Source organism: Saccopteryx bilineata, chromosome 6 (assembly GCF_036850765.1).
Source record: "Saccopteryx bilineata isolate mSacBil1 chromosome 6, mSacBil1_pri_phased_curated, whole genome shotgun sequence".
NCBI classification, from domain to species: domain Eukaryota; kingdom Metazoa; phylum Chordata; class Mammalia; order Chiroptera; family Emballonuridae; genus Saccopteryx; species Saccopteryx bilineata.
The window spans coordinates 120,643,775-120,656,995 of record NC_089495.1 but is presented as its reverse complement, the minus strand read 5'-3'; the positions used below and the strand labels follow the sequence as shown (position 1 = coordinate 120,656,995).

At 47.3% G+C, this 13,221-nt stretch overlaps 1 non-coding gene across 1 annotated transcript; it reads left to right on the top strand.

Moving 5' to 3' along the window:
* Positions 1–3,160: 3,160 nt before the first annotated feature.
* LOC136309638 (U1 spliceosomal RNA) lies at positions 3,161–3,320 on the top strand. Its single transcript, XR_010726331.1, has one exon. It is a non-coding gene; the product is annotated as a U1 spliceosomal RNA (small nuclear RNA).
* The last annotated feature ends 9,901 nt before the right edge of the window (positions 3,321–13,221 follow it).

Here is a 13,221-nt window from a genome sequence, read left to right as displayed (position 1 = left end):
ATGCTGAGGCTCAGGGCTTCTCCCTGCCCTGCAGCTGAGTGCTAATCACAGGCGCTGGGAGGTTTCCTCCCACAGCAGGAGGGCCTGGGCCTGTGACAACACCACAGGAGCCCGGGCAGCAAGGCAAAGGTGCCTGAGCTACGGAGACAGAATCGGGAAGAGGCTCCCATTGACACCCCTCTACCTGCGGGCGCTGAGCATCTGTGTCCCTGTGCACCCAGGCTCACAGTGCCCTTGGGCTGGAGCTCTGGGTCATGGTGCCATGCACACCCAGTGGCTCACCCCATTCAGGGGTCCCTAGGAGTTTCCTCTTCTCTCCTGCAGGAGGACTGGCCGTGGTACCCTGCAGGCTTGTGTGGTCTCAGCCTCACTTTGCATTCTTATTTCTATGTCGTGGTCTGTCTTCTTTCTGATCTTTCTAGCACCTCGGCCATCTTTGCTGGGCGTCAGGGCCCTGTGCCTGATGTGTGCACTGTGGAGTTGGCTTGTGGCAATGCTACTGCGCTTATTGCAGAAAGGAGCATGTTGTCATCCACTGTTAGGCAGTTGTCTTTACTGTGTGGCTCTGGCAAGAAACTTTCCTTGTTCTTTCCTGAGAACCGTGCGCCCTTGGGGTTTCTCTGTGATTTCTGAGGTGCCAGGTATGGAGGCGTGGGTGCTGGCCCCTGGCCCCAGCCCACACTCCGTGGGGTCTGACTCCAAGCCCAGCTTGGGCTCCCGACAGCCAGCCTGTGTCCTCCTTTCCGGGAAGTTTGCTCACAGATGGTCAAACCTCAGAGCTGAAGTATGAACGGCAGTGCCCTTCCCCAGAGAGCTCCTGGTCACGGGGTAGCGAGGGCACTCCACCTGCGCTGCGGGTCTGGGGCCACAGGAAGTGGGTGTGTCCTCCTCGGATCTGGAGGACTGGCTGGAGGGAGTTTTGTAAAAGGCCATCATATTAGAACACACACACATAACACGCATGTACTATGTAGCAGATAACATGGGCTGTTCCAGAAAACTCCTGCCTGGGGCTGGCCAGCTTCTCCTAGCCCAGTCCTGTCAGGGGTGAGCTAGAGCTGGCTGCGTAACCAGCCCCTGGGTGACCAGCCGAGTCCTCCCTGAGGGCCTCCTGCAGTTATGGGATCAGAGGGTAGATAGAATTATTTCTCTTGTCTCCCCTGACAGTGTTTTTTATTAAAGCATTTCCAATATCATTCATGTTAAAGGAACTAAATCAAGAGAATAGACGATCAATACAAATAACCAGTTACTGAAATTGGGAAAAGTACTAATGATTTAATTTGTATATGTGGCAACAGCATTTCTTTTATGGCTGCTTTGATAATAAAAGGCAGGCTGCATATCACAAACGCAAGCAGATCGAAAAACCCATTAATTCTCCTGTTCATTTTTAAAAATGGTGTTCCCGGCTTTTACAGTGACAGTTTAGTAATTAGGGTGCCTAATTTTAATCTGTTACGTGGGTGCGTACCCCACCTAGCCTGGGACACCAGCTAGTATTGGAGTGATTCTGGGCCTCCCTTGGTGGCCCTGAAGAGGTCCAGGGGACTCCGGGTGAAAGTAGAGCCTGTCGCCCTGTGGGGCCATGTGAGGTTTGTGTTAGTTACTCTGGCTGCTTTAAGGGCCTGTGCACCCCGGGAAGTGTGTGTCACATGGAATTGGGCTGCGGGCTTAACAACAGGCCCTTTTGGAGAGACTCACACATGCTGGAGGCTACTTCAGGGGTCCTCACCCCACAGCGATTTTGCTGTCATTATTGTGCAGGCTGAGAAATCCTCTGGTCCCTGCGTGCAGAGTGCCAGCATTTCCCCTGGTGTTACAGTAAGCCACACCGCGCTGGGTTTGGTTCTGCTACACACCTGTGCAACCCAAACAGTAATTCTGAAACTACTCCAGGACGAGTTACACACATACACCAGCATGGGGTGCGGAAGTGAGATCTGCTTTCATTATCTTGTTTGCATGTGAATATCTTGTTTGCGTGTGAATAAAATGTACTTTTGTTCACTTCTTGCCCTTTCTCCTCCAAATTTGAAAAGTGGGTTTGAGTCCCCAGAACTTAAGAGTATGTTTCACATGGAGGTGTCGTTGGGGTAACAGGCATGTTCGTGCTGTAGTGACAAGTCAAAAGGGGAGGAGATGGCTGAATTGTAAATTGCACTTTTAGAGTCTGCTGGAGCGGAGCGTGGAGCCATTGGCCTCCTCCTGCCGCCTGCCTGTCTACCCAGTGCACCTTTTCCTGTGGTGCTGGAGGAAGGCCAGTGAGGACAGGAGGGCAGGCCCTGGCTCCTGTTCCTAGAGTGTTTCCTTTGTCACAGTGCATGCTGGTCACGTGAGCAGGTGACGGCTCTGGGACCACATACATACTTACCACCCTGATGTGTGTGATGGGGTGGGAGCTGTGGTCACTTCCTGTTGTTTTGTCTGGTTAGCGCCGCATGGGTGTGTGTTTGCTGGAGACGCTGTAGAGCCAGGACCCAGAGTAGTGTCACTGGCTTCTGCACATTGGGGAGTTTGTGCTGATGCATGGCTGTTGGGGACCAAATAAATAAACAGGGTATTTTTGCAATCTGGACAGAGGTGCTGGGCCCAACCCCCACCTCACCTGCCTAGTTAACAAAGAGCTACACCTGATTCTCATTTGTCTCACCCATGTTGTCTGGAAGAGGCTGGAAGCTCATTTCTTATTAGTGTAAAGTTGGATTTGAATGGTATAGTGTGGGTTGTCTTTGAGTTGCCTTGGAAACTTAACTGAATTGCTAATGGACCATATTTTTTTCCATGAATAAAGGCGGATGTGCTTTAGGGAGCATGGCATTATGGCTGACGAACAGTAGAGACTGTTTGCTGTGGCGTTCTCCCGAACCCACCTGTGTGTATGTATGTGTGTGTGTGTGTGTGTGTGTGTCTTTAAGTCCCTGTCTATCATTTATGTCAATTCCATACTTTTTCCTGTTTGGGATCCCGGTATATACTTGTTGTGGCTGGACTGCGATAATTGGCGCCCATACGTGTGGTCATCAAAAAAGGGAAAGAGGAAAAGAGGAGAGGTGATGGAACCACCCAGAAGTGTGCACACGAAGTAAGTATAAAGCTTGTAGAGAGTTAAGCTTTTAAGTAGAGTATGAGAGAGAAAGTATAATAAAAAATAATTCGAATACTTACCTGGCAGGGGAGATACCATGATCACGAAGGTGGTTTTCCCAGGGTGAGGCTTATCCATTGCACTCCAGGTGTGCTGACCCCCGTGATTTCCCCAAATGTGGGAAACTCGACTGCATAATTTGTGGTAGTGGGGGACTGCATTCGTGCAATTAAAAATTTAAAAGAAAAAAAATAATTCGAGAGAAAAATAAATATGGGAGTGCTAGAATAAAAAATAAGGGACCCTTTTGTAGAAATGTTTACATATGAGATGAATCGTCTTCTGAAGAGTATCAGGGTGAGCTGGTAAAGGAGGGATGTGAATGTGGGAACAACTTGGAGTCTAAGCATGACTCAAGGAATAAAAATTTCCCGGCTGTGGCTGCCTTAACTGCGGGACCTCCGCTGCCCTCGGCTCCTTCCTACATTCAACCCTCTGATCCTCCGTACCCTTATCGGGCTAATTCCACAGTCTGTAGCTCAAAATCTGGAAAATCCCCACTCCAACAATCTATAGACCAAGCTCGAAATATAGGGGAAACAATAAATGGCTTTACCTGTTTTCCTGTTGTAGAAAGACAGGATGATATAGGGAGACTAGTGCGAGAACATGAACCTGTACCTTTTAGAACTCTGAAAGAGCTTGAACTTGCTTGTGCTCAGTATGGGCCTACTGCCCCTTTTACACTCAGTTTATTAGATACTATTAGTGCAAAGGCTCTTCCCCCAAATGACTGGAAGGCGATTGCTAGTGCCTGTCTCTCCGAGGGTGATTATTTGCTGTGGAAATCAGACTTTTATGAAAAGGCCATGGAGCAGGATGAGAAAAATCAGCAAGAGGAGGTTGTTTTTACTGTAGATATGTTAACTGGAGAAGGACAATATGCCTATACAGCAAATCAATTAGAGTATCAACTAACTATTTGTAATATAATTAATCAGATAGCCACAAAGGCATAAAAAATGCCTGCCTACTTTAGGGACCAAAATGGAAGAATTTAAAAAAATTAGGCAAGGTCCTGATAGCAATATCAAGAATTTGTTTCATGGCTAATTCAAGCAGTTGAAAGAATAGTAGAGGATAAAAATGTGGGAAAGATTCTAATAAAGCAGTTAGCATATGAAAATGCTAATTCTGCTTGTCAGGCTGCACTTGGGCCTCACCGCAAGAAGGGAGATATAGAGGACTATATCAGAATATGCGCCGATGTTGGGCCTTCATATATGCAAGGTCTTGCTTTTTCCATAGCCCTTAAGGCGAGATTTCCAGGACGAGACTCTGATAAAAGGCAGAACAAGCAAACGAAGGAAAGTCAAGGGAAGTACTTTTTGCCCATGAATATTATATCCAATGTGGGGGTTCGGGGCATTTTGCTAGAAACTGCCCTACTCCCCCGGATATCAGTCTTGGCCTCTCCCTCAAGGACGGCCAGCCCTTAAGGCTCTGGACCTCTGCCCACATTGTGGGAGAGGGAAACACTGGGTGAATGAGTATAAGTCTAGATATAATGCTGAAGGGCAAAGGATTCAGAGAAGCCACAGGGGCTACTGCCGCCTTGCCAGGCTGCCAGTACGAGCCGCCATAGTCCCCTCTTGGAAGCGCAAGCCGCTGTGGAGTCTGTTGGCGACTCCCGGCCACAATGGACAGGGCAGGCCCAGAGGAGCAGCGGTGTTATGGCAGGCTGATCCTCCTACAGGCGAGTGGGCGCAGCTCTGCCTGGGAGGCCCAGCCCCAGGAGAGGAGCTGAGAAGCATTCCCCTCCCAGGTAAACAACCTGCCATTCAGTGAGGGATTGAAATGGAAGGATTTAGGCTGCCGGTTGCAGCAGCTATTAGAATTTGAGAATGATTAGAACACTCAGATGCTCTTTAAATTTACAGCTTTTTATTATTATATAATTTTCTTTAATGTTTTAGATCATTTTATTTCTTTCCTGTTCCATACCTGGAAAGAGGGCAAAGGGGAAGCCTGTTTGGATATGCCTAAACAAAAATCTCATACAGCCGACTTGAGATTTTTCAAGAGAGATTTCTGTTTAGTATATATCCTTACCACGTTCCTATTAAGATAACCCTACGTAAGATCAAGCAGGCCACATTCTAATCTCTAAAATCCTGGGTTTCACTCTTGATTTGTGTAATTGTATGTGAAGTCTCTGTTTAATGTCTAATGTGTCTGTTTTCAAGGCCTGAATTAATTTCTTGCATGCAAAAAAATTGGAAATGCCAGCTCCAATATTGTAAAATTAAAATATCATCCCTACAAATTAAAAAAATTTAATTAGAACAAGTAAATCATGCTCATTAAAATTTAAATAAAATGAAATGTAGGTCCTAAAGACTTCCTAATTTGGCCAAACTGCAGCAAGCTAAAGCTGCTGCAGCTGCAAGCTTGAAGCAGGGTGGATTTGCTCAACAAAGGTGTAATTTTTTTTTACTATTTAAATTGCCTGTTAATTAATGGGGTAGAAATGTTTTGATAAATATGGGAATGTTACTTGAAAATGCATTTACTATATTTTGTTAGAAGTTAACATAAAAAGTATTTCTTACAATTTTTGAAGTCAAGGTATTATAAAGTATACTCAATAAATACTTAAAAGTCAATTGTAAATAATATAAAAAAAGGGAGGGAGTCATATCCTGGAACTCCTGCAAATCTATTTACTTAAAAAAATTTTCTTTTGAATGCTGATGTACAGGAGACGCCAAACTTCCTTCTTTTGCAAACTTCTACCCTCTTTTATTTGATCCAGCTAATAACGCTGTTTTGTCTTTTTCTAAATAGTTCCAGATATACAGAAAAAGTTTATATAGGCAGATGAGGACCTTAAAACTTCTCAGCATCTTCTGAGCATGACTTTTAAGGTTTATAATGACCCAGAGGAACAGAAAAGTCAGTCAAAGCTCAAAAGAGATAAGGAAAAATACCAGCTCTTGGCATACGCCCTTAATGGCTTCAGCACCCAAAGGGGCCTCATAGGACTCCATCAGGGCCTTGCTTCAAGAGTGGAAAGGAAGGTCATTGAGCTAAAGCAGGGGTCTCAAACTCAACTCAGCATGTGGGCTGCAGAGCAAGATCACAGCCGTTCGGCGGGCCGCACTAGGTCTACAAAAGGCAACTGTTACGCAACACTTTTCTCACTGCAGTTGAAAACAAAAAAAAATCAGTACAACAAGCACAATCGTACATGCAGTTTACTCAGTGTCACAAAACGACCAGAAACTGTAGTTTGCATCACAACTGCTGTTAACTAAGCTAATATCTAGCTAGGATGCTAGAGAAATGAAAAAATACAAGTAGGCCCCTAGGCTTACTTAATTTTATCCAAAATATTTTGAACTTCGTGGATTAGTCTGCAGGCCGCACAAAATTGTTCGGCGGGCCGCAAGTTTGAGACCCCTGAGCTAAAGCCTGCCAGGCTTCTCTGTCCCTACCAGGGACATACCTTTGCTGTGGGAAAAAAGGGACACCGGAAGGTAAGCTGCCTCCTCACTCCTTGAAGGGGGGGTTCAGTCTCTTCCAGCCTTGCTCCAGTCACCTGTGACCTAACCTTGCCCAGCCTTCTGGGACTTGCCACTGAAGGCTAAAGGTGCCCAGGGCTGTTGACCCCATTGCATGTCATTGTGGATGAGGCTAGGGTATTTCTTCCAAGTAGCAGGTAAACTGATCTTGTTTCTTGTGGACACGAGGGCCAGTTACTATGCCTTGCCTGAATATTTGGATCTTTATTCATCCCTTGAAGATCTCTGTTGTGGGTGTTGATAGTCCTTATTTTCTGATGCTTTGTTTAATATGTAGTGTTTCCTTTATTCCTTCTGCCTTAATTCCCCATGCCTATTTTTGGCTAGTACCTGCTCCTAGTTTAGACAAATTTATCTTTGCCACCCAGCATAGTTTATCCCAAGGTTCTCTTCACCACGCCACAGTTGCAGAGCACCAGAGAAAGGCACTCCAGGTTCATCTCTCCAGTTTAAAGAAAACGGAAGCTCCATCTCTATACGTGCTGCAGATGGCTTTACCAGTCTATCTGAATCATTACCAGCTTAGAAGCAGTGGTCATTGGAACTTGGACTCGAGCTGCAAAGTGTGAAAATGTGACCACAACTCCAGTGCCTTGTGGACTTTTCCTGAATGTGTGTGACTCCTGCTCCTTGGGATAGTTCTCAGACTGAAGTGGGGTTGGGGTACATTTACAAATAATATGAAGTGGTGATGATGTGAACATGGACTTGGTGGAAAAAAAAAATATATATATAAAGTATATATATATATATATTTTTTTTTACAGGGACAGAGAGAGAGTCAGAGAGAGGGATAATAGGGGCAGACAGAAATAGGGAGAGATGAGAAGCATCAACCATCAGTTTTTTGTTACGACACCTTAGTTGTTCATTGATTGCTTTCTCATATGTGCCTTGACCACAGGCCTTCAGTAGACTGAGTAACCCCTTGCTCAAGCCAGTGACCTTGGGTCTAAGCTGGTGAGCTTTTTGCTCAAGCCAGATGAGCCCACGCTCAAACTGGTGATCTCGGGGTCTCAAACCTGGGTCCTTTCGCATCCTAGTCCGACGCTCTATCCACTACGCCAACGCCTGGTCAGGCTGAAATTATATTAACATGTTAAGGACATTTAAGACTGTAGTAATATTATTATAGATCCTGTTGTATTAGTTAAGACTTTGCTTACACATCATTGTATTAGGACACTTATTATAGTATCTGTTAGAATTGGTTATTTGAATTTTATTGTTTATTTTATATTTTTCCAGTCTGCCTCCAAATCATAACATAGTAATTCAGATGAGTATAAATCACAGCACATGAATTGAAGTTTAAAAATAAATAAATAAATAAAAAGGGGGATCTGTTGAGGACCAAATAAACAAACAGTATTTTTGCAATCTGGACAGAGGTGCTGGGCCCAACCCCCACCTCACCTGCCTAGTTAACAAAGAGCTACACCTGATTCTCATTTGTCTCACCCATGTTGTCTGGAAGAGGCTGGAAGCTCATTTCTTATTAGTGTAAAGTTGGATTTGAATGGTATGGTGTGGGTTGTCTGAGTTGCCTTGGAAACTTAACTGAATTGCTAATGGACCATGTTTTTTTCCATGAATAAAGGCGGATGTGCTTTAGGGAGCATGGCATTATGGCTGACGAACAGTAGAGACTGTTCGCGGTGGCGTCCTCCTGAACCCATCTGTATATATATATATGTATATATATATATCTTTAAGTCCCTGTCTATCATTTATGTCAATTCCATACCTTTTCCTGTTTGGGATCCCGGTATATACTTGTTGTGGCAGGACCGTGACACATGGCTTGTCTTTTTTTTTCTTTTTCTTTCTTTTTCTGAAGCTGGTAACAGGGAGAGACGGTCAGACAGACTCCCGCATGCGCCCAACCGGGATCCATCCGGCACGCCCACCGGGGGTGACGCTCTGCCCACCAGGGGGCGATGCTCTGCCCCTCCAGGGCGTCGCTCTGCTGCGACCAGAGCCACTCTAGCGCCTGGGGCAGAGGCCAAGGAGCCATCCCCAGCGCCTGGGCCATCTTTGCTCCAATGGAGCCTTGGCTGCGGGAGAGGAAGAGAGAGACAGAGAGGAAGGAGGGGTTAGGGGTGGAGAAGCAATGGGTGCTTCTCCTATGTGCCCTGCCTGGAATCGAACCTGGGTCCCCCGCGCGCCAGGCTGACGCTCTACCGCTGAGCCAACCGGCCAGGGCCTGGCCTTGTCTTCTGAACAAGGTTGCAAGATTGAGTGGGGAATGACACTCAGCATGTATCTGTGACGCTGGGGGCAAGGAAGGGGGACAGTCCATGGAACAGACAGCTTGGCAGCACATTGGGCGTGTGTGTGTGTGTTTGTGTGTGTGTGTCTAGCTCTTTAAAATCTATTGTTATTTTTAATCATGGTGAGAAAATCCTAACAGTTTTTTTTTTTTTTCATGACAGAGACAGAGAGAGGGAAGGACAGATAGGGACAGACAGGAAGGGAGAGATGAGAAGCATCAATCATCAGTGCTCCGTTGCAGCACCTTAGTTGTTCATTGATTGCTTTCTCATATGTGCCTTGACTGGGGGGCCACAGCAGAGCGAATGACCCCTTGCTCAAGCCAGCGACCTTGGGGTTTGAACCTGGGTCCTCCACGTCCCAGTCCGATGCTCTATCCACTGTGCTACTACCTAGTTAGGCCACAAAGTTTATTATCTCAACTAATTTTAAGGGTACAGTAGTGTTAAAAATATTTACACCTTTTCATCTTGCAAAAGAAAAACACAACTAGGTGGTTCTTAGGAAACACAAATTTACCGTTTTCTATCCCATGCTGAACACCAATACTAATTAACTGACTCTAAATGAAAAGAAGTTTACATAGACAACAACTAAACATGTATGCATATCATAGAGTGTATGTGTATGTTTGCATATTACATTAATATCATCTTTATAGTAAATATAGTGCTCACAGAAATTAGGGGATATTTCAAAATGAATATGAAGTGATAAAATATCCCCCGATTTTGTGAACAGTTTATATAACCTAGCACGTACCATTATACAATATATGTTAACACGTGTTGCAGGTTCTCAGATGTGCACAGTGAGTGGTTAGCCTGCCCTGGGGTTGTTTTCCTTTGGAAAGAGGAGGGGAAAGAAATGCTTCCTGGGTCCCTGGACAGAGTGGGGAGCTGCAGAGCTCTGCTCGCTTCTTCTTGAAAGGCAGTGTGACCTAAGGCCACCTTGTCTGACTGCCAAGGCCAAGAAGAGCATAAACTGCAGACGAGCTCTTGAGTTAGAGGGACCTGGGGACAGTGTTGGGGCCCTGGGGGCCAGTGCATGTCAGAGGTGTGACTGGATCCTCATCTTCCAGGTTCCCAGGGCTCCCTCCCTGCCCTGCTCTTCCCGATCATCACCTGGGCAGAGGTGGCTCTGACCTTTCCTGACTGCTGTAGATTTCTCACAGCTCGTGCCACCCCGATATTCTGTGTCTGCCTGCTTGTCTCCTAGGAACATGCGGCCCAGAGCCGCTGCCTGTGCCCAGGGGCCCGGGGACTGCCGTGTACAGCCAACTCTACCAGCTGCGGGGCACACGGGCCGTGGTCTGGCCCGATCCAGGCGGCTGGGCTGTTGTGGGAGCTGCATGTCACCAGAGTGACCCGCCACTGGCAGTGCTGTGGGCACTGGGCATTGGATCTCACTGCACAGAGGTGGTGCCCCGAGTCCAGTTTCCTGAGGACTCCACTGCCATCTGACGCTGCCTCCTTCACAGTCTTTCTGAGAAACAAGGGGTGTTAGAAACCAGGCGTTGTAATTTCCATTGAACCTTGAGATGAGTCAGAACTGAGCGAGTGAGGTTCTCAGTCTGCTGATTGCAGATAGCACCCCAGCTCAATGCTTAATGACGTGGTGGGGAGTTGTCTCCGCCGGGCCGTCTGCAATACCTGCCCCAGGGCCGGGTCAGTATCCTAGAATCCATGGCCTCTTCACCTCTCGGACATCTGCCCAGCCCTGGCATCAGCCGGGATGCTCTGCAAGCTCTGTCCTGTGTTAGGAGACGATGGCAAGATTGGGGAGCACTGGGCTTCCCACCCGCTCACCTCAGGGCTGCTGTCCGTGGGCCCCAGCTGGGCCATGCTCTGCCTGGTTGTGGGAAGGTGTGGTAAGGCACACTGGGGGTCTCAGGCGGGCCGAGGGCAGGACCCTCACTGAAGCTGACACAGATGTGGGGACATCTCAGCTGTGCAGCCTGGGAGAACCACGGAGCCAGTGCGACCAGCAGGACACTCCTGCGTTGTTCAGGGGGTCTGGGCTGTGCTTCTCAACTGGGCTGCTCCTGGGCCCCTGAGAGAGTGCCGTGCCTTCAGACACCTGGGGGCTCCCAGTGCCAACGTGCTGATGAACCTCCTGGGCCCGACCCAAGGGAACAAATTACAGAAGCAAAAGAAGGGCTCTTGGAGTTTAGGAGAAAGAGAGAAAGATAAAGGTAATGCACCTGAGGGAGGGGGACAAGGAGGGGGCGGGGTGGGAAAGGCGAGGGCTGCTCCCCAGAGGGAGAGTCAGTCAAGTCAGCACTTCTACCGAGATCTGCTTGAGTGAACATAGGAAGCAAATTGTTTCAGAAGTCCTAGTTGCAGTTGATAGCTCTGTTGGAAACCGCAGAAATCAGAAAAAGCCTATTTGTTTTATGACATGCTCTAAGGCATGGACAGAAAGGAGGAAGAAATATTCTTGGCATACAGACTTTTATTTAAATTCTTTGTCGTTTCCTGTTAATTTAATACCCGAGCCTTCACTTGTAAATAAGGTCGGTAAAGATAAATGTCACTGGCCCTGGACTCTGACCTTTGTTTGACTCCCACCCCCTCTCTGATCTGTCCTTGATCCCATCACTGGAAAGTTTGGAATTGTTAACCTGGAAATTTAGAGTCAGAGAACAAAAAGAGTGTGTGGGTTTTCGACAAGCCTTGTGAGAAAGCACAAAAATAACAGCACTTCTGAGGCTTCCTTGCCTAGTTAGCTGCTGGGTCTTCCTCTCTTCTTCAAAGAGGGAACTTCAACGGGGTCAATTCCCTTTCCACTCACTTGATAGGAGTCCCGTGGCTCTGCCACCCTCTCAGCTTATGTCAGCCAGGCTGTGCTTTGCTGGCACTGCCCTGAACCATTTCCTTAGACAAGCGTTACTTAAACAAGTGATTTAGTCCTTCCTACTCGCTCTTGTTGAACACGCCTGTAAAGTAGTTATTTCGCTTTCTCTGTTTTCAAAGAGGGGCTCTATGTGCTAAATTTACTCATTCTAACTTAGCTGGAAATCAAAACCCAGCCCTGGCCGGTTGGCTCAGCGGTAGAGCGTTGGCCTAGTGTGCGGAGGACCCGGGTTCGATTCCCGGCCAGGGCACACAGGAGAAGCGCCCATTTGCTTCTCCACCCCTCCGCCACGCTTTCCTCTCTGTCTCTTCCCCTCCCGCAGCCGAGGCTCCATTGGAGCAAAGATGGCCCGGGCGCTGGGGATGGCTCTGAGGCCTCTGCCTCAGGCGCTAGAGTGGCTCTGGTCGCAACATGGCGACGCCCAGGATGGGCAGAGCATCGCCCCCTGGTGGGCAGAGCGTCGCCCCTGGTGGGCATGCCGGGTGGATCCCGGTCGGGCGCATATGGGAGTCTGTCTTACTGTCTCTCCCTGTTTCCAGCTTCAGAAAAATGGAAAGAAAAAAAAAAAAAATCAAAACCCAAGTTCAAAGTTTCTTCTCTTTGATTCTTTAAAAATATCATTCAACTATCTTCTTAAACCCAGTATTGCTGTTAGGAGATCATAAGCCAATCTGATTTCTGTTCCTCCCCCAGCCCTATGCTATCCAGCTGCCTGGAACACAGAAGTGATACTCAACAAATACAGGCTGGGCGGCTGAATCACTTAAGCTGGTGCTGGAACCCAACCCTGATCCAGCCCAGGGCTTCTTCCCACTTCAAATCTTGGACTTGACCCACCTGAGCCTCTGGATCTCTGCTCCAGGCAGTGTGTCCACAGAGACAAGAGGTCATATTAACTAGAACCCCAGCAAAGACAGGACTCTTCCTTCCAAACATTGGCTAAAACACCTGCTGGATGATCAAGAGACTTACGGCAAGACTGCTTGTGCATCTTTGAATCCCCACTACATGTACACAGTAGGTGCTCAAAAGAGGTCTGTTTTATTGAATGGACAGACTTCCAAGAGGAGATGGCTCAGCATAATGCCAGGAAGCAGGAGACTGGGTAACTAGAAGAGCTGGATGAGGGTTATATGGTGAAGGTGAGAGCTGAGTATTAGTGTGTTCTTGACCTCAAGGGCCTTTGTCTCGACTCGGTAACAGAAGGGAAGAGCCTTGATTGTCACTGTCCAGTGATGCAGTCACTAACCACATGCAGGTAATTTACATTCAAATTAAATGAAATAGAAGGGTGAACTTAATTTCTCTGGTGCACTAGCCAGATTTCAAGTGCTCAGCAACAGCCACACGTGGCTAGTGGCTACTGCAGATAATGTGAAACACTTTCATCATCACAGAAGGCTTTGTCGCCAAAGCTGG